Consider the following 15,622-nt stretch of genomic DNA (forward strand, 5'->3'; position numbering starts at 1 on the left):
TAACAGTATGTTTAAAACAGATGTCAGCTTCTTTGAATATAATCATATATGGTTGTCAGCACTATGCACCCATAGATTTACATTTAAGTAATCCAGGATGAGGTTCTCTGCCTGTGTTACCTGTCTCATTGGTGCATTCTTTCTCTATTTAAACCTTGCCCGTGAAAACAGTGCTTCTGTTTTCATCAAAGCAAGCCAAATATATTCAATAAACATAATAATAACTGTTTCCCTGAAAAAGTGAAGACAAGGTGATATAAATGTACTCTATTTGGATTTCAATCCAGCTTTCTTTGATTTTGTATAATATTAACATTGATTTTTCTAAGGGGTGGGTGGAACCAGAAGTGCTTTTAACTCTTTCTGTGCTGGGAACATTTTGATGTTTATATCACTAAGACTTAGCGTCTTTAATGATAGACACTGCTGGGAGAGACCAGGGTTACACTGCAATAATCGAAACACTTGTCCTTTGCCAAAAATGTTGTCTGTGCTCACGTAAGTAGCAGGGAGGGGGAATTCTCATCCATCCACTGGGTTCCACTCTAATTTCATGCAGTCAGGTAAGGAAGTATGCCAAGATAGTCTCCTGGTGTGTGCCTGTTGTCACAGAAATACATCACAACTCTATGAAGTCTCTAGCATAGACATGGTAAATGGGATGAAAAAAGTATATCACTTCAACAGATCTGTTTTACATGTTCTCTCTATACTGATGCCTTCTGCTTCCTTTTCTTTTTCTCTTTGCCCCAGATCTTTTTCTTAATTGATCAGAGCACAGAATCCAGTTTGTGTATGTGTGTAGTTGTAAATTTCTATGATCATGATTCCCAAATCAAAAACTGCAATAGCAAAGGGTTTTATATTTCTCTCTTCAGTAACAACACTCAATTATGTTTGTAACCAAAGGACCAGTCTCACCTGAGAAACAAAACAGTTTTAGTTGTTCGTTTATGGTAGTCAACAACAAACCAAAAGATCATTTTGAAAATTATTATTGTTAATCATGTTAAATTACTGCATTTCTTGCTGGACTCAACAAACTAACACTTATTTTGTATCTAACAGCTACTATTAGCATACTAGAATTTTTATACACGACACCTCCATGAAAGAAAATTAAGTTTAAAACTCACAAAATATGGTCTTCGATTGCCAGCTTTTAAATATAAGCCCAAACAAATGATTAAATACTTTTCTCTCCAAACCACCAACAACGCTTTGTGAAAGCCTAACGCTAACCAATAAGATTGTAAGTTCCATGAGGGCAGGAACTCTTTAGCTCCTGTTTCCTACTTAATCTCAAGCAGCTAGAACAGGGTCAGTAAACAATTTGTTCTCGCCACTTGAAAAGAGTATTCTTTTATTTTGAAATGGTATCCGCGGTTGGGTGTGTAGCAAAGTCGAGAGCGGGAAAGGTGCATCGGAGACGAGGTTGCAAAATCAGAAGGAGCAGAAGGACAGAGAGGAATCCAGAGGCGAGAGAGAACATTTGGAAGGTGAACCCTCAGAGCTGGGATGAGGCAGGGATGAGCGCCCCGGGACACCACTGCGCGAGTGGGGAGGGGCCAGGCAGGAAGTAGCCAAGATTTGGGGGACTCCTTCCCAGGGAGCCAATAAGGGGAAAGACGCACTTGAAGAGAAAGCCACAGCCACCTCCCTCCCCCATGAAAGCCCGAGCGGCCGCCCCGCGTCCACTGCGCTCCCGGGGGAGCGGCACCCGGAGCGAGGCAGGTGCGGCGGGAGCATGCGCGCGGGGCTGGCAGGGGAGGCTCCCGCGCCCCCACCCCGCGCGTGCACCCTCGCGCCCCTCCCGCCGGGCACCGCGGGGCCAGCGGCGCCGCAGCCTGGGCCGGCCGATCCTCGCCGCTTCGGCTCGCGCCCTGCCGGCCTGTCTCCGAGTCGGCGTTGCGGGCGGCCCGGCTCTGCTCGGGGTAAGAAGGACGCCGCCGCCCGAGCCGTGTGGTCGGGGGACCGCGTGAGCGCCCACGGCCGCCACCGCCAGGGATGGCCCCGGGCCCCGCGCCCGGACCGAGGGGCGTGAGCGTCGCCCGCGGCAAGGCCGGGCCGGGCCGGGCCAGGGGGCGGTGGCCGTTAGGAGTCGCCTCCGCCCGGCGCTGCCTCTTTCTCTTTCTCTTTCGCCGCCGGGCGCGCGCCGGGCTCCCCGCGCGAGGCGCTGCCCCACTTGTCGCCCACTTCGGACGGGCGTGGCGTGGCCCCGCACTGTCCCGCTCCCGGCCGCCGGGGCCACCTGGGCCGGGGGTGTCGGCGCGGTCACCTGGGCGGGGAGGCGCCGGCTCAGCCCAGGGCCGCGGGACGAGGGGCCGGGGCGGGACTCCCGGCGGTCCCAAGCCGGCCTCAGGCCACCGGGCGCCCGGCGGTGGGCGTTTGGCTTTTGTTTTCTCTCGGGGCGGGCGTCCCCGGTCTCCCCGTTCTCCGCAGACTACTGTCGTGTGTGCCGGGACTCGGCTGCGGCCAAGACCCCCGCGGGCGCTTACTCACTCCACCCCCTTTCCGTCCCGGGTCCTGCTGAGTTCTGCCCAGCCCTGGGCCGGAGCGGAGGAAGTGCGCGCTGGGGGACGCCTAGCCTATATGTGGCGGTTTAACTAGCTCAGTTACCGCCCCCCCCCCGCCCCGCCCCGCGCCAAGGCCAGAACTGCGCCGGGGCGCTCTTGGCCAGGTCTCCCTCGCCCTGGCCGCCGAGGTGGGCCAAAGGGGAGGCCAGCGGACCAGGGTACACCTGGGCCCGGGGCCGCAGTTACGTGCGGAATTGGTGTTAAGTCTTTACCCCAGGTGGGAGAATTCCGGTGGATTTGGTGCCCTGCCTTTTATATCCTGTAGTCATTGATTGAAGTCCACAGGATGTACTTTATTGTGTATATGCCTTTATCCATTTAGAGGGATAGTCTTAATCTGTCCATTCCTGGAGGTGGAAACTAAATAAAAGGAAGGTCTGGACATTGTTATTGTTGAGACTTCTGCGTGTGATAACCCCATGAAGTCAGTTTGGTCACTATGACCTGCCCGGTTGGGGCGTTTCTATGCCTACCACTCACCCTTCAGGGTTATTTGGTCTCCACGACCAAAGTGGCATTGTCTCCTGGATCCCACTGTTGGAGCTGTTGCTGGAAGTTGCTGGGGGCAGCCTCCAGTTTCAGTTCTTTGTTTACATAAGGGTAGTGGGATCTCCTGGTGTTTTCTAGTCCCCTTAACTCAAAAAAGGTTAAAGTGGCAAACAGGTGGAGTTTTTTCTTGATGCTTGATAATAGACTTTGAATGCATTTAGCTCTTCACAAGATGCTGAAAATGCTAACTTCAGTTTCTCCTCATGGTACTCCAGAACCGGGAGAAAGGGTTTTGAAAGAGGAGAGATTTCAGGAGCATCCAAGTGGATTGGATTTTGCTATACCCACATGGGGTGTAATTGTTAAGTAGGAAAGATGAGCTTAAAACTGCTATTGATTATGCTCTCAGACTGTGAGGTACATTGATGAATTTGTATCAGAGGTAGCCCTTGACTTTGGAATTCTTTATTCAGTGCTTTTTGGGACAGTATTGGTCCACCTATATGATGAGGTCTCAATCTGTTTTCTGAGAAAGGATATTGGTAGGAAGGTGATCTGGTGAAGATCGAATTAAGGAAAACTAAGGAACTGTCTTAACTTTTACCTCAAGGAGAGGTGTGTTTTTAAATTCATCATAAGAATTTTAGGTGAGCTCTACCATCTACCAACATATTTCATTGCAATACTGTGTGATTTGTATCTTAAATTACACTTCTAATTCATCTTTATTTTCCTTAAAAAATTTCAATTGTCATTTGCACAATAAACCATTTACTATGTAATTTACTATGTATGTTCATACATTTGTATGACAAACCACTAAAAGCTTGAGCTTTTAATGTGTTGGGAGATAAAACATGCAAACCAAACATTTGTGAACAAAATGATATGCAGGAACTAATAAATAGGATTTGACACTAAAACAATCTAAACTAAAGTGCTGTTGGTTTGAAACAGATAGTGGTCATGGGGTCTGGCAAGAAGAGGGTCTTTGGGGTCTGCAGTGATCAGAAAAGAACACAGAGAGTTGGGCTGAGTCCTGAGGAGTGGTTCTTCCACAGATTGACAAGGCGAAGGCTGAAGAGATTGGGGGCCTAGGAAGGAGAAGGGAGTTTCATGCCTCAAAAGGAATGATTATGATTTGTTTAGGACTAAGAAAAATTATTTGCAGTGTCCACATTGGGAAATGTGGTTGTGCATGCTCTTCCCACCAGCCCTACCCACCCAAACTGGAAACCTTTTATTCTTCATGAGCCAGTGTAATTCTTCCTCTGCGAGGGTGTCCCTGATTTTCACCCCAGACTTCCATTCTTTGACTTCTACTTTTCCTGGTTCACCTATAAGTGCATATGTAAAAACAGTTTTTTTTCTGATGGCCCAGGCTTTAGATTTTGCCACTTTCTGTTTATTTTTAAAAATTGAGATATAATTGACATATTAGTTTCAGGTGTACGGCATGATGATTTATGTATAGATTGTGAAATTATTATCACAATAATTCTATTTAACATCCATCACCACAGTTACAACTTCTTTTCTTGTGATGAGAACTTTTAAGATCTATTGTCTTAGCAACTTTCAAACATACCATACACTATTATTAACTATAGTCACCATTAATGATAGTCATCAAAAAACAGTTTTATATGTTTTTCACAATTTAGCTTCTGTCTTTAATACATTTTCTGTAAGGATATGAACACGTCCTTAGTTCTCTTTTTATTCAGAATATTTTTGCACTGAAGTTCTAGCCTTTTAACTGAAATGATAATAACCCTTTAGGGCCTGGTATGGTCCTTGACAAGTGGTTAAGTGTATAGTCAACAGATATTTGTAGGACTGAATAGGGATTCAGTGTGAGCAGGCAGCTGCTGAGGCAGAGGCATGGGGTGATAAAAGCAGCAGTCAGGAACATCATTCTGATGTTGAAGGAAGATCTGCAGTTGGAAAGCTCTGGAGTTCTTACCGTGAAGAAGAGGGAGACTTGAAGCTCTGTGGGAAGCACCAGGCCACCCAGTCGGACGGAGGAAGCAGAAGGGGCCCCAGCCTCTCCGCCCCCACCCCATTCCTTCTCATGTGTCTTTGGTTCTCCTTCTCTAGAACTAAAGGAGAGTTTGAAAATCACAGATAAGTGTTTGTTGTTTCAGTCAACACTTTTAATTCAGAAAGAGTGCTGCTGTTGAAATGGGGAAATTAGCAGGAGACCCTGGTAGGTGGTTTGGGAGCAGGGTGGAACAGGTAAGTTCAATTTTTAAAATACTGAATTGAAAGAGATGCTGCGGTGGTGAGTTTGGAGAGAGGAACTCTAGTGTTAGGCCAGGAGAGAGTCAGCTGGGAAATGTTTAGCTGGAAGAAGGGTGACAGTAAAAAGCATGAGACAGGGTGAATAAATGAGCACAGTGTGGGGAGAGCTGGTCCAGTGACTGTGGGCTACGCCCAGTGTTGGTGTCAGAAGGAGGAGGAAAACGGCGTCACAGGAACAGGGAAGCCGATGGAGGAGGTTTCATAGGAGACTCTGTGTAAAGTGTCATCTGTTGCTGATGAAATACCGAACTGAGGAGGTGTGGTTGAACTGGCTAGCAAGAGGTGATCTCAGTGGTAAGGCTTCAGTATGAGCTGTTGGTAGTGTTTGCTCTGTTTTAGGTATGTAGATGTCCCCCTTTAATTTGAATAGTGTTTTGTAGTTTACAAAGCATTTCCACCTTGTAGTATTGGTAAACACATTTTGAGCATAGTTTACTATAGGAACATACCTCCCAAGTGAAAACTATTTAGATTCATTAAAAGCCCAATGGACTGTTCACATACTCTTACAGCAAGTAGTGTAAATATAGATAGTATCTTATATTTCAGCAAAATAAAAGCAAATACAATGAATTAGAACATACTTGGGAGAAATGAAACTTTTCAGTTCATTCACACATATAATACTATCTTTTGTTTCAGCATTTGCACTCCTTTTACCTTTTAGAATAGTGCCTTAGAAGAATTTATCCCTGTTTTATTTTCCAAATACAAAACAAGTTTTCCACAGTGGCGATGGAAAAATGAAACATTTACTTTGATCCCGTCAGTTGTCCATGCTCTGCTCCCCTAGTCTGTGTGTGCCTTTTGGGGAAGATGTCACTGCAGTAGGACCCCTGCTCAGCGTCACCTGCTGAACCTTTCTTCATTTTGTATTGATTTTAGCTCATGTGTGAAGCATTCTCTTAATGAAGCTAGCCATTGTAGAGAATGCTTATGCATCCCTCCTGAAGATGGATCTTAATTGATGAAAGTGTGGTCGCTGCCACAATTAATAATTGATTGATAAATTGTTTGGAAAGTATCAGGTGTGGGATGTGGGCAGTGGAGCAGAAGTGCATGCATCATTCTTTGTTGCCGTGACTGGCTAGAGAGAACATATTTAACTAGAAGGACAGATGGATGGTATGGTACTTTCATACACTGTGCTTTGGTGTGTAAACTATTATGGATAGCTTTGGGGACCATGATAGCTTTTTAGATTAAATCATTGTTGCCCTATTCCCTGTCCTTTTGAGGGAGGGATGAACTAAGGAACTCAAATGGGGGCAAGGCATTTTTGCTGGTGTCAGTTGCATGTTTTGTGTATGGGGATGGCTGATACATAACTCCTGCCTTCTTGGATTGTGTAGTCAAGTGAGGGGGCAGATATTAAGCAACCTCCCAAATAAGTGTGTAAAGAAAAACTTTCCAATTTACTATGAGAAAGACCAACAGGAGTGCTTAATAGGGGTTTGTGGGTCACAAAAGTCCTAAGGATGAGTAGCCTCTAGCCAGGTAGGGAGCGGGGCAAAAAGAAATATCAGGCAGAGGTAAGCACACATGTGAAGCCCCCGGAAGAGGAAAGAGCTCGTGCTCTGGAGGAAGGGAGAGCAAGGGAGAGGAGCCAACTGGGTGGGGAGCTGTTGGTAGGGTTGTTGAGGCCAGAGCATGTCGAGGCCACCTCCTGCCCATGGAGGCCTTGCTGAGGATCATGCATTCTCTTTTTCCTGCCATGGGAAGGCTTTGCAGAGTGTGAGCAGAGCGTGACATGATCTGCTTTATATCCAGTGAGGCCCACTCTGGCTGCCATCTACAGAATATTGTGTACCTGGCAAGAGCAATTAGGATACCATTGCAAGTGTCCAGCTGGAAGTCCTGGTGCTTGGGCCAGGCAGGTAGGGTGGAGATGGGTGGAAATGGAAGGACTTCAGGAATATTTTGATGGTAGAATTTATAAAATTGCTGATAGAGGAAAGGGTAAGGGAAAGTAATCCAAGATTATTCTTCTGGTTTTTAGCATGAGAAACTGGGTGAATTTTAATAGATGGGGAAGACTGGTCAGAAGCAGACTTGGTAATTTTGCTTTGACCATTTTTTCAGTGAAAGACCTACTGGACATAAAGTATTTTTAGGAAGATAACTGGATGTCATTGTGATGTGTGTTATTTATTCAGCACTGAGCTGGGCACATGGTTTTGTAGTTTAGCAAATGTGGGCTTTCTTTTCCCTCTTCTGTGGCTGTAGGTTTTTTTGTATTCTGCTTAGCTCACAGCAGACCTAATGGAACTCCTGAATTTGAATAGCCAGTCTGTCTGCAAATGGGCACACGCATCCAAATAGGTGTAGTCTCAGAGTCTGCTGGCAAGCAGCTTTGCACATAGCATTTTCAGTCCTGACCAAGGAGGTCTAAAATTACTGGATGCACCACACGGACCATTTATTCCTCCATTTCCTTCTACGTTGGTGTCCCAATACTGATCCAGTCATTGGGAGACTCTCCAAGGCCCTGAACGTTCTCTGGTCCTGCAACTACAAGCCATTGCTTACCTTCATGGTTCCTTCTCTTGTGAGTACATCAGACTTAAAGATGAGACTTTCTTGAGTGACAACATTTAAAAAATTGCTTTTGGTCATTATTAATATTGTTGAAATTTCTTTCTAAAGAAAAACCATGGAGCAAATGATAGACATGCTTCCAGGCCTGTATGAATGGATCCGAGTTAACACTGATGCTAGTTCAAGGCCCAGTTCATAGATGAGTGTATATTCTGCTCCTGTCTTTGGTTTTCTAGATCTCACCATGCATGAGAAACTGGGTGAACTGGAGGAGATGGGGAAGACTGCTGAGAAGCAGACCTGGTAGCTTTAGTTTGATCATCTTTCCAGTGGAAGACCTACTGGGTATAGGCTGTTTTTAGGGAGACAGTTGATGTGGGTTGTGTTACGATTCATGTGTATACTGACTTGACAGTCTTTGGCAAATGGAGTTAAGATCTAAATCCAGGGTCACCAATTTGGACGTGGAAAGGGGCTAGCAGGTAAGGGAACTGAGTGAAACAGGCAGATAGAAGAAAATTCACAAAGTGCTCTTGATTTCACTTCTATTTTCTCACCTTCGGAAATTGGCCGTAGGTACTTGTCTACTCTAGGAAGTTCTTTCAGTACAGGACAGTGGGAAGGAAGAAAAATCCCTTCTGTGCTGTGGAAACAGTAGGGAGTAGTCTTACATGTTCTAAAGGGGTAGCTGTTATTAAAAAAAAAACACATACACACACACACAACAACCAAAAAACCTCAGATTGGAAATCTGCATTTTTAAAAATGTGAAACCTCCCTACTTAAAAATGCTGGCTCACACCTTTTAGGACTCTGCTAAGGTAAGGTAGACAATGTATTTACAGACCAGATGCAGTTGTGGGCTGCCTTTTTACAACCCCTGACTTGTGGGGTCAGCTCTGTGATTAGCTGAATGTACTTTCCATTTAATCATTTTGTTTTTCCTACTTATCATGAATGCTTTTCTTATTTATTATGATGGAGAATATCAGAAAACATATCAGCTTTTTGTTGCCCTGATTCCTGCCCATTTAAGTCTGTGTTGATTAAATCTGGGAGTGAGGAGTCGGCCCTGGGCCTGGCCCTGATTCTGTAAGGTACATACTTGTGCAGGGGGCTAGAGTTCTCCAAATTTGGGTAGAACCTAGACTTTTTAAATCTTTCAGTGATGTTTATGTGGAATTTTTTTTATAGGTCTCCATTGTTAGAGTATATCTTTTACATCAATTGTTTAAGAGTTTGTGTAACCTGTGGACAGTACTTTCTATGATTGGAGGGGGACAGTGTTTGCTCTCGCTTACAGACTTTTGCACATTTGTACCTGTCTTACTTGTGGCTGTGAATTTTCCTGCTCCGAGAAGCCTACAATTCTCCCTAAAAGTGGATCACCCCCATCCCCCTGTGCTTTCCTCCACAATGTGCTATTGTCTGCTAGTTCACTCTGAAGGGTGGAGCCTTACTTTTCTGTGTTTCCCAGGGAACTTTTTGGATTCAGTTCACCATGTCTTTCTAAAGCCTAGCAATTTCCTGACACATGTCAGAGACCAGTAAATAAAAGTTGAATGATTTTGAGTCAATTAATGATAGTCTGCTATACCAAAGAAGTTCCACAAAATCCTTAGCATTTGGGGATTCTGTTGAGTAACTAAGACTTTGAGTTTGATTGAAAATGTAAGCACTGACCTTTCAGCCACTATTTTTATTATTATTATTATGGTCATATATCAAAGGGAATGTAAAGGTTCTTCTCTTTTTGCTTTATAGCAAAGAATATTCTTTAATTCCCTGTCATTACACCCTTTAGTCCTGGTCCTACACATCATCAAGGTGAATTCTTACAGATGCCAGGATAGCACTTCCAAATCTATATTTTATGCACTCAATTTCTGAGTATGGTTAGAACAAAGATTTTTTTCTCCTTTCTGTTCTAAAACTGTGAACTTGATGTGATTTTATTTCAAGAAGATATGTGGATGTTTCTCCGGCAGCTGAACACATCCAGTTGGGCTTAGGATAGGAATTATTAGGGCTAACAGGTTAAGAATTTGAAAAGTCTTGACCAGCACAGGAGAACATCTTTTTGCTAAGTGCACTTGGAAAAATCCGAGGCTTATGGGTGATTTTCAAGTTGATAGACTTTTGCGTAGGACCGCAAGTGTATTTCATTTGTTTTGTTAATTGAATGTCATGGATATTTGGTACTTTTTAGAAAGATAGTAGTCACGTTGCTGGATTCTGCACCCCATGCAAATTAGCAGCTGTCAGTTGGCTGTCTTGTGTGGAGATCCTATGTCCAGTACAGACGTGTCTTCACTTCCGGCTGTTGCCATCTTTGTGTTTTGTGTGAACCAGGATGCTCGGCCATTTTACTGCAGTCAGTCATTAGTAATCTTTAGGGCCACTTTATTCTTCTGCTGTGAGGACAAGGAGAAGATCATTGGCAGTCTTTTCAGAACTGGCTGGCATCTGTGTCCAAAACAAACAATACCCATTGCTGTGGAGTAAATGGTGAGGAAGAAGCTGTGGAGGGTACAGTTATACAGTAATTACCAGTGCGATGCACAAAGTGACATGCTTTTAAATTTGGCTTCTGTCCAAATAAGTTGTCTCTCAAGTTTTTAGAAGTTTCAGCTCAGAGTAGCTGTAACTTCTATCATAGAATGACTATAGCTTAGGAAGTTTCTGTTGTCCCACATTTAACAATTTAGATTCAGCAGTTTTTTTTTTTTTGAATTTTAGAGGGTTTGGAAGTAGTCTAATTCAGATGTTTCTCAATCCTTATTATGAACAGATAATTTTTTTGTCCTAAGGTCGCTGTCCTGTGCACTGTAGGATGTTTAGCTGCAGCATCCCTGGCCTCTACCCACTACATGTCTGTGGCACCTCCTCCCACTTAGTTGTGACAACCAAAAATGTCTTCTGACATTTCCAAATGTCCCCTGAGGAGAGGACAGAGAGGGCAGAATCACCCCCGGCTGAGAACCACTTATCCAGTTCAGCCCGTTTTGTAGATGACAAATCAGAGGTCTAGTTGTGTTAAGCAGTGTGCCCAAGGTCAAAAGTCACTATGTGAGAATATGAATTAAAAAACAAATTATCTCACTTGAAGGGACTTCTTATCAACTCAAAACTGATTTTTCTCTTGTAAAAAACTAGCTCTTATGACAGTCCCTGTTGATTCTGTCTTGCCATGACTAGCCAAATATAGCTGCCACTGTTGTGGCAAAGACATAAATTATCAATAGTACTTCAAAAGCTAAAACAAGTTGTAAAGTAATTGAAATTTTACCATATTGATAAGTAATGTATAAAATTACTTGGTTTTGAGCTCTGTCTTCTTATGGCTTTATGTTCTTTACCCACTTCATAAATTTCTACTAATAACAAGGATAAAAAAACCTTGTCACATATAGTTCTAATCCAAATCCCTTATTGCAGAGAGGGGAAAATGAAAGCCCAGTGAAAGGCCCGATCTACTCAGGTTCGTCCACCTGAGTAATGGCAGATTTGGAAACTTGACTTGGTCTTCCTGAGCTCCAGCTCCGGCTGTTGGCTATTACAGCATGTCAACTTTTGTTTTCATAGCCAGGCTTTGCAGTAAAGTTGTGTTCAATAGCTTGGCAAATCTTATTCTAGAGTAATAATTAATCCTTTGTGTGCTTGCACAGTTGGGAATTATGAAGCCAGTAATAGAAAACTCTGCTAAGTAAGAGGACCCTCATTCATTCCATAAATATTCATTCAGTGTCTGCTTTGGCCAAGGATGTGCTAGGCTGTGGAATGTTAGGGACACAAGAAGGAGTCAGATGTTAAGATGCTGGTCCTGCCCCCAGGAAACTCACAACCAGAGACACATTCAAATGTGAGGCTTCTCTGTATTACATGAGGGAAGATGGCCTGATTTATTCACGCATTTATTCATTTAACTGCATTTCTGAGTACCTGCTGCGTGCCAGGCCAATGCCTGGCACTGGGTACTCTGTCCTCTTAGTCTAGGAAATACCCAGCATAAAGCTGAGAGAGGACGGTGTCTGCTAATGAGTGGGCCCTCAGGCTCTATAAAAGAGGCGTGAAAAATCTTAGTGCCTATGCTGATAAGGGAGTGACCGTGCTTCTAAAAGTCATTGAGAGTGAGAATACATTTGTCAAGTCCATAGCTGACAAGCATTATTGTTCTGCTCCACAGATGGTGCATAGGAACTGCCTGAGGAAGGTCATACAGTGGCGGGGCTGAGTTACCTTCATGCCAGTTCTAGTCAATGTCAGCTAGATCACATAGCACTCCCTCCAGAGACCAGGTGTTACAGAAGGAAGAAAAAGTCCAAGGTTTTAATCAACCCCTTGTAGGGATGACTGATGTCTTCAGGGTCGTGTTATTTCTGTATTGTTTATGTGGCTACTGTTGGCATATGGCACAAAAGAAGAAAGAGTTCATTTTTTGGAAATTGAAAAATCTCTGTCCTCATCTTTGTTCTCAATGAGTGTTTATATCACAAGTGAAGATAATAAATTCGCCAATATATACACTTCTGCATGAGCATTAAAAAAGTTCTCCACCTTTTCCCCAGGCTAAGTCACTAAAAATGTCAGTCAAAACCAAAAATAAAAAAGAAGTAGTTTATAAATTATTGTGAGAGATGATTTAATTCACTCACCTTCTTTAAATTATTCTGATTTTTACCTAATCCACTTCAGAGTTTCTGTAATGAATATTCTTATGGCTAAACAAAGACAGAGGTCCCTTTTATATCCCTCCTTAGGATCACACTTTCCTACAGGCAGTGAGGGTCTTTCTTCTGAGACTAAAAGTGAGGAAACCTTTATTTATTTATTTATTTTTAAACTATTTATTTGAGAGAGAGCATGCGCGCTCTCTGTAACAAGGAGGTGCCGAGGGAGAGAATACCAAGCAGACTTTCCACTGAACACAGAGTCCAACTGGGGGCTCAGTCTCACAACCCTGAGATCATGACCTGAGCCAAAATCAAGAGTTGGGCGCTCAACCCACAGAGCCACCCAGACACCCCAAAAGTGACAAAATCTTTAAAGAGGGAAAAGCAAATTGAGTTTTTTTATTTCTTTTTGTTCCCAGAGTTTGCACTTACTCTCACTCCTGGCCAGGCATAAAATAAAAAGCTTAAGTGAAGGGCTTAGGCTGTACCTGTCACCAGTATTCCTTTTGCCCTTGTTTGTTAAACTCTATATAGGAAGAATCAGGATGTATGAATGTTTTGGGGTCAGGGGTTCTAACTTTACCAACCCTTTGATAACATATATTTGTAACATCTCTCTTAGTATCTTGAAATTATTAGGTAAATAATTTACCTGTACATCCTTTCAAAAAAGTCAATATAATGTCCATATATAATAAAATGGGAGAAATAAATGGAAGGTAATTTATAATTAAATGATATGCCAAATGTTTGGACATGACTAGTCTAGAAAATAAAACGAAGTAGTTGGATGGCTTGTACTATATGTAAATTCACCCATAAAAATGCTGATGGTGGGAGGGGGGCACCTGGAACAGTCAGTTAAGCCTCCGACTCTTGGTTTCAGCTCAGGTTGTGATCTCAGGGTCTTGAAACTGAGCCCCGTGTTGGGCTCTACGCTCAGTGGGGAGTCTGATTGAGATTCTCTCTCCCTCTCCCCTGCCCCTCCGTGCTGCATGCTCTCTCTCTCATATATAAATAAATCTTTAAAAAAAGTGCTGACAGGGGGATTATATCAGGGAAGGGGAGTCTTTGAGCAGTGTTGTGCTTAATAACATCATCTTCTGAAATGGTGGAAATATTTGCCACAGTTGTGCTTGAAAAAAGTAAAACCTTTCCTCAATTTACATAGAGTTGCATTCCTGGGAAAGGCAGGACATATTAAAATCATTGCAAAAAGTACTTTCTGAATATATGTAAAATGAAATTATCCTTCATGTTTAGAGAAACATAAGTTAGGTTTAGCATATACATGAATGTCAAGTGAGAGATTCTCACCTTTTAAAAGTCAGAGCCTTTACAGTACCCTATTTCTTTGTTTTTTTAAAGGAATTGGGAAAGAAAATTAGTTTTAGTATATGGGGTTTACCCGTGTATGGTTTGGCGAGGAGAGTCCTGTATGCAAACTGTTTGTTCTACTCCTTTGTACCTTATCTACATCTTATAAGCTCCTTGCCCATGCAGTTGTTGCTCTGGGTATGATCTGAGGTTTAGAGGAGGTGTGGGTGGGATTAGATTCCAGAACATTCTCGTAGTTTGAATATGATGTAAGAAGCCACAACAGGGACTTAAATTTCTACAAAGTAATATTTTAATGGTGTTTGACATCTAGTCAAAATTCTGAGAATGAAATATAATATATAAAATGATTATGCAGTGATATCTATAAATAGTGCTTGTAGGATCGATAGTTAATATGTACCATGTACTCATATACACTGAAACACCTCCACACTCAAGCTCGCATTGGACGATTCGGGGCTTATTGTTTTTTTCTCTTTTTTGGGGGCAGTTTATTTTGATTTGGTAATCCTTACTGTCCATGAGAGGTATAAAGGCATATTATACCTACATTCGGTTTGCTTGCCCCTGTTTAATTAGAATCAGATACAGTGTAAGATTGTGTTGAAAGGGTGGTGCTTGTGGTCTTATGAAGTCTTTTATTAATGATACAAACTAGAGGTGAGAGAAGGCTAACGCATCTGGTAACCTACAAATTAAAGTTGTGTCCTGGTCCGACAGTGCAAATGGGGGCGCACCATAAGTATTAGCTCCCGACATCCAACAGTGAGGATGAGGACAGCGTGGGAATCTGCGGGCATGGCGCTTTCATGATTGCTTTCACTGTCTGCATGGAGGATACTGTTCAAAGCCTGCTGCCTCTCTGAACCTGTCTGTTCTCAGGAAATGTGTATTGATTTTGGGGGTGAGCGTTAAGCCATTCTCTTGACTATTGCCTGTATGTGCAGAGCTTTTGCTGAGCTTCCCAAGTAGTTTACAAAAATCAGACACACAGGTTTTATAGTCACTCTTCTTTGATATCATCTCTGGCCTTTCTGTCATTTTTTTTTCTCTTCTTTTACTCTGTGTCTAGAGGCCAAGAGTAGAAACACTTGGGCAGCATGCATCCAATGGTTTGTCAATTAATAGGGATTTACAGCTAGACCGGATGTATAGGAAGCAGAGAAAATTGGCATAATAAATTGTTTAAGATTCATTGAGTTTTGGAAGATTTATGATAGTTCAATTTTTGGGAGACTTAATGTAAAAGAATGTGAAAGGTCATGATGCAGAACATCTTAGGTTAATTTCTCCCCACATTTATTTTTAGCACTGCATAAGGTGTCTTTTAAAAGTTTGGTATTTCTGTAGTATTTTATACCTTTAGAACATATCTATATGGATTTCAGTTATTACTGTTTTTAAACATGTGCTGATATTGCTACCTAGTGATTTCTCAAGGTCTAGTTATTAGTGGCAGTAAACTCTTAGCCAAAGTATTTAAGATATATGTCTTTGTCTTTATTTGAAAATTTTTATTTATTTTTTTAAAAGATTTTATTTACTTGAGAGAGAGATAGAGAGAACAAGTAGGAGGAGGGGCAGAGGGAGAAGCAGACTCCCCACTGAGCGGGGAGCAGAGTTTAGTCCCAGGACCATGGGATCATGATCTGAGCCGAAGGCAGACTCTTAACTGACTGAACCACCCAGGGGCCCTAAAAA

General features: G+C 42.8%; 1 protein-coding gene across 5 annotated transcripts in view; it reads left to right on the forward strand.

The window, feature by feature from the left end:
• The first annotated feature begins 1,464 nt into the window (after positions 1–1,464).
• Positions 1,465–15,622, forward strand: part of L3MBTL4 (L3MBTL histone methyl-lysine binding protein 4) — a 501,743-nt gene continuing 487,585 nt past the window's right edge. Inside the window, exon 1 of one of the 5 annotated variants that reach the window (XM_027577144.1) lies at positions 1,465–1,499. The gene's annotated coding sequence lies outside the window, so the exon portion shown is untranslated. Of the gene's footprint in view, positions 1,500–1,666; positions 1,935–3,657; positions 3,713–15,622 lie in introns of those variants that run through there. The other 4 variants (XM_027577148.1, XM_027577147.2, XM_027577143.2 and 1 more) reach the window with 4 other exon arrangements.

Source organism: Zalophus californianus, chromosome 14, assembly GCF_009762305.2.
Source record: "Zalophus californianus isolate mZalCal1 chromosome 14, mZalCal1.pri.v2, whole genome shotgun sequence".
Taxonomy (NCBI): Eukaryota; Metazoa; Chordata; class Mammalia; order Carnivora; family Otariidae; genus Zalophus; species Zalophus californianus.